Source organism: Leopardus geoffroyi, chromosome B3, assembly GCF_018350155.1.
Source record: "Leopardus geoffroyi isolate Oge1 chromosome B3, O.geoffroyi_Oge1_pat1.0, whole genome shotgun sequence".
Lineage (NCBI taxonomy): Eukaryota > Metazoa > Chordata > Mammalia > Carnivora > Felidae > Leopardus > Leopardus geoffroyi.
In genome coordinates this window covers 17917714-17927135 of record NC_059337.1, presented here as the reverse complement: position 1 = coordinate 17927135, position 9422 = coordinate 17917714, and the positions used below count along the sequence as shown (strand labels likewise).

At 48.7% G+C, this 9422-nt stretch overlaps 1 long non-coding RNA gene across 2 annotated transcripts; it reads left to right on the top strand.

The window, feature by feature from the left end:
* Positions 1-4626: 4626 nt before the first annotated feature.
* On the top strand, positions 4627-7773 carry LOC123582040. 2 transcript variants are annotated; one of them, XR_006704161.1, is made up of 3 exons: positions 4627-4797; positions 4935-5184; positions 7510-7773. It is a non-coding gene; the product is annotated as an uncharacterized LOC123582040 (long non-coding RNA). The 2 variants fall into 2 exon arrangements; XR_006704160.1 differs by lacking the exon at positions 7510-7773 and having other exon boundaries at positions 4935-5568.
* Positions 7774-9422: the final 1649 nt, after the last annotated feature.

The following is a 9422-nucleotide window of genomic DNA, read 5'->3' as shown; positions in this document are numbered from 1 at the left end:
TCTTCAGGGTGCCAGGGCCGTCACCAGATCTGGAAACTGTCATTTAGGTGTCCCCTGGCCCTGAGGGTTTTTGCAACCCTCAAGCGGCACGCAGAACCCCCTCTCAGCGTAAAATTGGGCCAACACAACTTGCTTTTCATTTCTTTAAGTGACATTATCACTGCAGTGATCACGTTGTGGTGTGGAAGGAGCCACGGAGCTCCTTGGCCAGACTCACAGCCTCAGAGTCAGCAAATGCAGGTCCTTTCTGGGGGTGCGGGCGGTGGCCAGGAGCTCAGGAGAACCCCATACGAAATGGATTGATGGGCTCCGTCTCAGCAGAGCAAAGTAAGTGAAGAAAAATGGTTCAAGAAGTGACATTATCCCCATAGTGCCCACAAAACTACACCATATCGCGCGCGGCACTTTTCTGTCTGTAAACACATGACAAAGAAGCAGAGAAACTCCAGACCGCGTTCACAAGACAGGCTGCCTCTGTTGAAGGGGCCAGAGTCTTGGGAGGGCGCAGCATTAATACTGCCACTAATATTTTATTCTTTCAAAGTCGTTCCTGGGGTTGGCGGGAGTGGAGGCCTGCCTGCACAGGGAGATGTGGTTTGCTGTGCGACCTTGTTTGGGGTTTGAAGGCGTCCAAGTAATTCATGTCAGCAGGAGAAGTGTGTCAGGCCAAGTGTCTCCAAAGTATGAAGCATGAGGAGAGGGAAGGCGGCCCTGGGTTCCGTGGGAGTGTGAACGGAGTGGAGGCAAACTTGTGCCCGTATCACAGGCCATGCACATGGGCTTCAGGAGGGCTTCGCATCTACCCACAGGCCTCTCAGTCAGATCTGAGACTCTGTTGAAGGATTATTGAGAAAAACAGAACGATCAAAGAGTTGTTACTTAATAGGAGCAGGTTTCCAGGGGCACCTGGGGGGCTCAGTCGGTTAAGCATCTGACTTCAGCTTAGGTCATGATCTCGTGGTTCGTGAGTTTGAGCCCCGTGTCGGTTCTGTGCTGACAGCTCACAGCCTTGAACCTGCTTCAGATTCTGTGTCTCCCTCTCTCTCTCTGCCCCTCCCCCACTCACACTCCGTCTCTCTCTCAAAAGCAAGTAAACATTAAAAAAATTAAAAACAACAACAACAAAAAATCAGAGCAGGTTTCCAAGGCACTCTGGGCCCTGTGTGCCTGAAATGAATCTTTTGGGCCCATAGGGACCAGGTGGGGTCTTGGCAGACAGACGTCAAAGGGTCTCTCTGAGCCCTCCTTGGCCAGCGGCCCCACACATCCTGCTCTCTAGCTGCCTGCCATCATCCCTCATGCCACCTGAGGTTCCAGCCAGGCAGGGTATGTGTACAGGCTGGACTTCCACATGGACCCGTTGACTGGCTAGTGCTTAAGCTGAGAGGTGTGTGACGTGGGGCAGGATGGGTAGGCCCCAGACAGCATTGCTTGACTGGATGAGAAGGAAGAAGGTGCTGGGTCTGTGCCCCCCCCCCCCCACCAACCCAATTCCGGTGCTTCTGACTGTGTGTGTGTGTCCACCTGGATGGGCTGAAAGCTTCCTCAGATCAACACGCAGCACCATGCTGGATGAAGGTGGATGAAGGTGGGGACATGCCCAGTTTGAGGCTGGGGTGGGGGTGGGGGTTAAGAAGGACAAATGAGCCTCTGGAAGGAACCATCCAGTTACCTAGCTTGGGTCTGGGTAAACATCAGGACTCTTTTTCTTTTTTTTTTTTTTAATTTAGAGAATCTGCTCTTTTCCTCTTTCTTGTCTGCAGAAATATCACCGAGTCTGCCCTAGCTTTCATTTGGAAGGAGTCTTTATTTTTAAGACGCTAACCCTGGCACATCCAAGACAGAGCGGTAGCTGGCGGGGAGCCTGGGGAGACCTGAGAGGGCTGTTCAGCGCACCTGGAAAGTCGCCATTGCTTTCAGAGCAAGGATGAAAATTCTTGTCACAAACCTCTGGCCCTGTAAGGCCCACTCACCGCCTCAGAACAAAGCAAAAGTTTTGTGACTGAAGCATTTTTTGGTGCAAGAGTTATTTTTCTGAGACAGAAGGTGTTGATGCCACCATTTTACGTCTACGAGAATCACTTACAAGTCATTGCATCGGGAGCTGCATGTTGCTCAGTCTGACGATATCATGTCTATATTCTCTCACTTCCCAGTAATGAACACAGGTGCCCTTTGTCCCTTGACCACGCCATGACCAATTCCTCCAGCCACAGCCTGCCCAGGTTCCCAGTGTGCCTCGGCTAGAAATGGCACTGTTCGCCAAAGAACAGAGAAGAAGGTTCTTGGGGACCCTCCCCCATCTCCTGGGGCTGGCCCATCTTCTTACTTTGTGGGGGAGCAATGCTGTGGGACAATGAGCGCGTGGTGATCTAGAAGCCCAAGCCCACGCGTGGGCATGGCAGATACCATTTTATTTCAGGGGACTTACTTTCTCATTCATTTCCTCCACTCATTTGTTCACTTTAGAAGACACTATTTGGCCTTTGCAACCAGCCCGGACCATTAGAGTCCCCCAGAGGAGTGGCAACTGGGCTTCCCTCTGTCATGGCCAAAAGCCGCACTCCCTACCCCCCATCTCTGTCTTAGAAAAAAGGATGCGAGGACCCCAGAGATTCTCATGGAGGACTCTCTTCCTCCCCAAGTAAATTGCTTTCTCCAATCCAACAGCACAGGGCAGTATTGAGGGGACTTCACGAGGCCCGTAGGACAGGACCTTGTCCTTGCTGAGCTTGAGGGGGACCTTCCTGGGGAGGACTGCTATGGCCAGCACCTGGACTCCCTAGCTTAGTCACCATGTCATGATGTCCTGGCCGGGAATACACAGTGGATTTGAACAGAGTGACATTTATCCTTATCTGATTGTAAATGCTGCCTCCTTCCTCTCTCTGTCTCCCTTTTCTACTGATGTCCTTTCACTGCAAGGGCTATAAGTGAGTATATTATGAACTTCTCAAAGGTATGGACCACGTCCCCTATGTACAAGTCTCTGCGGGAGCTAGAATAGTATCTTGACCATCACAAATGTTCAGTAAATATTTCGGCTACGATAGGACCCTGCGTGGGAAGCACTGCTGTGGGAGGAATGGAAAGAAGGAAGTGATCTATAGCATTAGAGAGCTATGGATAAAATGTTATGAGTCAGGGAAGGGAGCGCTCACTGCTGACCAGCGGTGGTGAGCAGGGCCGCTTGCCCTGAAGAGGGGGAGTGAGGAAGTCCAAAGCCATCTGACCCAGAGAGCAAAGAATAGCAGCACGGGCCCCAGGGCTCTGGTGGGGCGTCACACGGTTACTGTCACCAGCTTGCTTAAGGAACAGGCCATGCCAGCCGGGGTCAGCAAGCTAGAGGGGAAGAGTGACCCTATCCTCCTGCATTCCCCAGAGAGCAGGGCGGGGCCTGGCAGGCGGGTGTTCTGGTGGAGGCTCCCTACTTCTATTACTCTCCCTTTTTATAGGGCCCACGTGGGCCTTGTTATAGGGGAATACCCAGGCCGCTTGGTGCCAGGAAGTCTGGTTTGTAAGTGCCAGCTGTTTGTAGCAGTCGGCTGGGAGCGCCAGCTGCTTAGCAACTGGAGACCCTGGGCCCAGGAAAGGTGCAGAAAACCACCTGTCCCCACGGAGGCTGAGCCCGGGGGCAGCCCCTCTTGTTGGAAGAAGCAGGGGGGGGGGGCGCGGGGGGGCAGGTCCCTGCCTGCGCCACATCCAAGCAGGACAGCGTGAGCGTTTGCAGACTGCCCTGCTCCTTCACTGTGAAGACACGGTGAGCGAATCAGCTGCTCACATCTAGATAGAATGAGAAATTTTGCATTCGAGAAAATAGAAGAAGGCATTCTGCGTAAGAAGTGCAGAAAAACAAAGAGCGGAACAAGTCGGTACAAGAATGACTTAGTATCAGGATAAGTAACAGCAGGCCGGATTTCCCTGTATGGAAGAGAGTGGCTAGGACATTCTAAAGTCCTGGAGGACAGGGGGACCATTTGATGTGTGAAGCTCTCTGGCCTCCCTTCCCTACCCACAGATGCCCAGTGCCTTAGATCCATACGACAACCCAAAGCACGCTTCCAAAGGGGCAGGTGCTCCTAGGTGGCCGTGCCCATGCTACCAACCACCGACTGGAGAGCCCTAGAAGGGAGTGGAGTCATGGTGGGGGCTTAGCAAGGTTGGTGATGGGGGCTGACCTGGATTTGAGAAATACTGGTGGGTGAGAGTTGGCTGACTGGCAACTTGCTAGACTTGGGGAGTTACTCAGAGGGAGGAGTCAAGGGTGATTCATGTCTGAGGCCAGAGGTGGCTCCCTGGTGACAAGGGCATGCATATGGAAGTTTGGAATGGGAGCCAGGGCTGGGTGCTGTTGGACTTTTCCCTTTGTTTCCTAAAGCTTCACTGAAGTATAATTTACGCACCATAAAACTCACGCATTTTCAGTGCAGGATTCAGCGGTTATTACTGCTGCCATCACCACAACCTTGTTTTAATGAGCCCTGGAGTTTTCTTGAGGCCGAGGAGGCAGGCCAACCCTGGAGGCCTGGTCAGGCTAGGCCTGGGGGCGTGGTCTGGCCTGCCTCGGGGGCGTGGTCAGCTGGGCCTGCGGGCGTGGTCAGGTCAGGCCTCGGGGACATGATCAGGCCTGGATGAAGTTGAGAAGGCAGTTTTTTTAAGGCGAAGGTGGAAGCTCTTGGCAGTGGTGGATGCACAGTGGTCGGGACAAAAATGCTGAGCAGACCCTTAGTCCAACACCTTGGGGCCTGTGTTAACTTAGTGAGTGGAAGGAGAAGGAGGAGCCAAAGACAGAGACAGGTAGGAGGAGGAGCCTGTCGGGCCAGAGATCAAGGGTGAAGTTCCTAGTACCTTCTGTTTGCCTTCCTAACACTTGCCATTCTTTGTTACTATCCATTTGGGTATATTTTTGTTTACTGTCTATTTTCTTTTACTAGAATATCCGCTCCCTGGAGGCAGGCCCCAGCCCTGGACTGTTCACTTTTGAATCCCCAGAGCCTAGCACCGCACCTGCCACTTTGAAGTGTGTACTGTGACGGAGAAACCTTAGCTATACCTCATCGTTTTCCTTGGAGAGCCTTGGTTTTCTTCTGATCTTCGGGCTGCTCATCTTGGACACTTGGTCCCGTGCATATCCCCACACCAGGTTGTGCCCCTCACCACTTGGCACCTGGCCTGAAACCCAGGGTGGGTTATTAGCGTCTTAGTCAAGTCCTGTGTCTGAGGGGCACGTGTTGTCCCCAGACTGTGTCTCCCGAGGGCTCAGCCTTTGAATCTACTTAAAGCCATTCCCAGCCCTGCCTATGGGTTCCTTTCCCAGACCCCCAAACAACACGTTTCTTGACTGTTTTGTGTGGCCTTTCGGCAGGTTGGATTTTCTCATTTATGATGTTTGGAGAGGGAGTCAGGTTTCTCCCCTCACCCTGCTACTCTCTCCTCCCTCTGTGGGTTCTGGGACATGTTGCCAATCTTTAAATGATGTTTTAGTTCTTTCTTTGTTGTTGTTTTGGATCTGGGCACACTGCTGTTAACACCAGGTGCTGAAAAATTAAAACTTATCATCAATTGCCATCATCAAAGCAAGGTGGGGTAGGGTGGTTTCAACTAGTCCCAAATTTCTTGAAGGAATTTGGCGTCTTGTCAATTCTGCTCTCCTGAGGCTGATGTTACTAGTAGAACAAAGTTCTCTTCAGCTGCCCAGCACAGTCTGGGTTTACTCAATTAAAATCCCATGCAATGATCTCAGTGCTAAGCACAAGAAAGGAACCATTTCTGGACTGATAACACATTAGTTGTTCTTTGCAATTGGACTGGGGGACTCTAAGAATAGTATAGTTTTTTTCTGGAAGCAGAGTTTTAACAACCTAGAAAGCTTAATTAAGCTTTCCTGCTGCACTTTTTTTTAATTGAGTTAGTAGCAGGAGAGTATTTTTAGAACTGAAGTGATTATTTCGTGTAACAGATACACATCTGAATATTCTTAAGCCTCTATATAGGGCAAAACATAGCTAAAGAATTGACTTCACAAGTCTAAAAGTATGACCAGTTGTTTTTACACACGTCATCCCCGTCATATCTATTTATTCTATTCATTCATTATTTATACCCTGCATTCTTTCTTCCTAAGTACAAGACAGGGTGGGGTTGGGAGGAGAATTATTTTTAATGCTTTACAAACTTGGTGGACATTGAAGTTTTTTCCTCCCCAATTCCCTCTGAGTTTGCTGGTCTGGGTGAGCTCCCTTTCTAGATTTCAGTCCCATTTGGATTTTTTCCCTTTTATCAAGAGGAACCAGGATGTCACTTAGAGGTGAATGCTTTCTATGTTACTTCGAATAGTAAAAATACCATTAAAAAGTGTTAGTATGAGGAAGATGCTGGTTAAAAAAGAAAGGAGCCACTTAACTAAAACTAAAAAGTGTGCAGTGTCTCAGCAATTTAGGGTGATAAGGTGCCAGATGGCACGTTTTCAGATGAAGGCTCAAGCGAGATTGGCTCTTTTAGATGCTAGTGAAAGACATGACGTAGAAGTGGTCCAAAATAAACTTTCAGATACTTCTAGAAGGCTCCTTGAATACAAGTAGAGTAGAGGTGATTGTAAAATTGATAATGTGGACAATGCAGTTTTGCAGATTATGGCTACTACAACTCACTAAAATATTTATGTACAAATAATGTGAATCATCTCACAGAAACAGAGTAACTGATCTGAAGCAGAAATTACCCACATTTGCACACATCACCTACAAGTTTGGCAAAGGGGCTGAGAAGAACCCTGAGAAAACCTGAGGGTGAGGTGGGGTGGGGCGTGACGAATTCTATTTAAGGAATTTTCCACATTCTCTGAAATGAGGTTGCCAGTTCAGATCCATCGGTGAGATCCATGCAAAGATAGGGGACTGGGCAGGACTGTCCCAAAGGAAGGTGGCATGTGAAGACAGCTCCTTCAGGTCGTCACAGGCACAGGCAAAACTCAAGTCATTTCTTGTTCTTTCTGATATTTGTAGGTATCAGATAATCTTGTTCCTCCATGTCACATTTCCATGCTTGACTTTTTTTTTTTAAGGCCAATTTATTATTATTTTTTTTAATTTGAGAGAGAGAGAAGGAGAGGGAGAGGGGGCAGTGGGAGGGAGGGGGAGAGAGAATCCCATGCGGGCTCCACGCTCTGCGCAGAGGCCAACACAGGGCTCGATCCCAGGATCATGACCTGGGCTGAAATCAGAGTAGGTCGCCAGCCGCCCCTTGAGGGAGCCCCCCGGGCATTCCTCCATGCTTGCCTTTAGAGTGAGTTTCAGAATTTCCACACGCTTCTTCCTCTGCCAAGCCCTGCACATCCAGGGCTCTTTTGGAAAGGATCATGCACCATTTCTTCTGAAATCGTGGATCTCATTCAATTAGGGCTTGTTTAACGACCTGCAAAACTTCAGGGCTTATCTTCACCTTCGAATATCCCCCACCCTTAGCCTCCTACTGGGTAAACAGAGATGGGCTCCCTCGTGTTCTGTCTAGGCTTCCTGAATACCCTGAACACCGAACCCAAGAGCTCCAGGGGAGCCGCCACCGCCAGAGCCAGCAAGACCTCCTCCAGGCCACCCACCCCCAGCCGAGAAGCAGGCTCAGCCTCAGGGGGTGAGCACCTGGCGCCAGCAAAACCGGGGCCCTTGGAATCACAGCAGCACCATCACCGCCGGTGGGCCAGAGACAGGGGAGAATACCCAAGGCACCAAATTCAACGTCCTTCCTTAAATTTCCATTCTGTTTCACTCAACCGGGGTACATTATGCACGCTTTTGTTTTAAGTAAATGCCTTCCTCCGGAACAGTGGTATTTGCCATCATCTCTCCCCCCACCATCCCCGCCCCCTGCCCCGCTTGCTTTTCTCCTTAGTCTAATGTCTTTGCTCTTCACACTTCCTAAGTCTCCAGAATTCCTGTTACTTGGACGTGAGCCGGGAAACTCCCCCAAAGGGTGCGGTTTGCCTCTGCAGCTGACTCACGTCCCTCCTGCTGCTACCTCGTCTTTTCGATGCCATTTTCTCCTTGCCATGAATGCGGCTCTGTCTGTGAGCTGCTTCTCTTAAAGCTGGATCCCGGATCTTATTTTTGCAGTGACCCCAGATTATTAGGCTAACTCTAAATATCTTGGTGGTGAATCGGCTGTGAATGCTATCAATTTAATATTAAACAGCAGCTTAATCAAATTCCAGGTCATGTTTTTATTGCTGTTCTAAATATAAACATAAATATAAATATATAAAGCAAATGTATCTATATATGGAAATGTTTGGGGGGAAAACTCTTTCCTGGAAACCACAACTGGTGGTGGCAGCCTAGACAGTGACACAAATAAAAGTACCTTTTGAATTACATCCTAGTTCAGGTCTCTAGTCCCAGAGAATTTGACGTTAAATAAAAGGGTGAAGTTTCCCAAGATTGCTGTAGTTGAAGAGAGTGAAGCTGGTGATGTGTGCTTAGGAAGTTAGTAGTGCACTACTCTACTGGCTTCAAGAAGCATCCCTCTCCCACATGCTTTCCCAAATGAGTTGGTCCTAAAGAAATGGGGGAAAATAGGGTAGTTCTATTTTTAATTTTTTGAGGAACCTCCACACTGTTTTCCAGAGTGGCTGCACCAGTTTGCATTCCCACCAGCAGTGCAAAAGAGACCTTCTTTCTCTGCATCCTTGCCAACATCTGTTGTTGCCTGAGTTATTAATGTGAGCCATTCTGACAGGTGTGAGGTGGTATCTCATTGTGGTTTTGATTTGTTTTTCCCTGATTGTGAGTGATGTTGAGCATTTTTTCATGTGTTGGTTGGCCATCTGGATGTCTTCTTGGAAGAGGTGTCTATTCATATCTTTTGCCCATTTCTTCACTGGATTATTTGTTTTTTTGGGGTGTTGAGTTTGGTAAGTTCTTTATGGATTTTGGATACTAACCCTTTATCTGATATGTCATTTACAAATATCTTCTCCCATTCCGTTAGTTGCCTTTTAGTTTTCCTGATTGTTTCCTAAGCTGTGCAAAAGCCTTTTATTTTGATGAGGTCCCAATGGTTCATTTTTGCTTTTGTTTCCCTTGCCTCCAGAGACGTGTCGAGTAAGAAGTTGCTGCGGCCGAGGTCAAAGAGGTTTTTGCCTGCTTTCTTCTCAAGGATTTTGATGGCTTCCTGTCTTACATTTAGGTCTTTCATCCATTTTGAGTTTATTTTTGTGTATGGCATAAGAAAGTGGTCCAGGTTCATTTTTCTGCGTGTCGCTGTCCAGTTTCCCCAGCACCATTTGCTGAGGAGACTGTCTTTATTCCATTGGATATTCTTTCCTGCTTCGTCAAAGATTAGTTGGCCACATGTTTGTTTGTGGGTCCATTTCTGGGTTCTCTATTCTGTTCCATTGATCTGTTTTTGTGCCACAAAATATTTTCTTT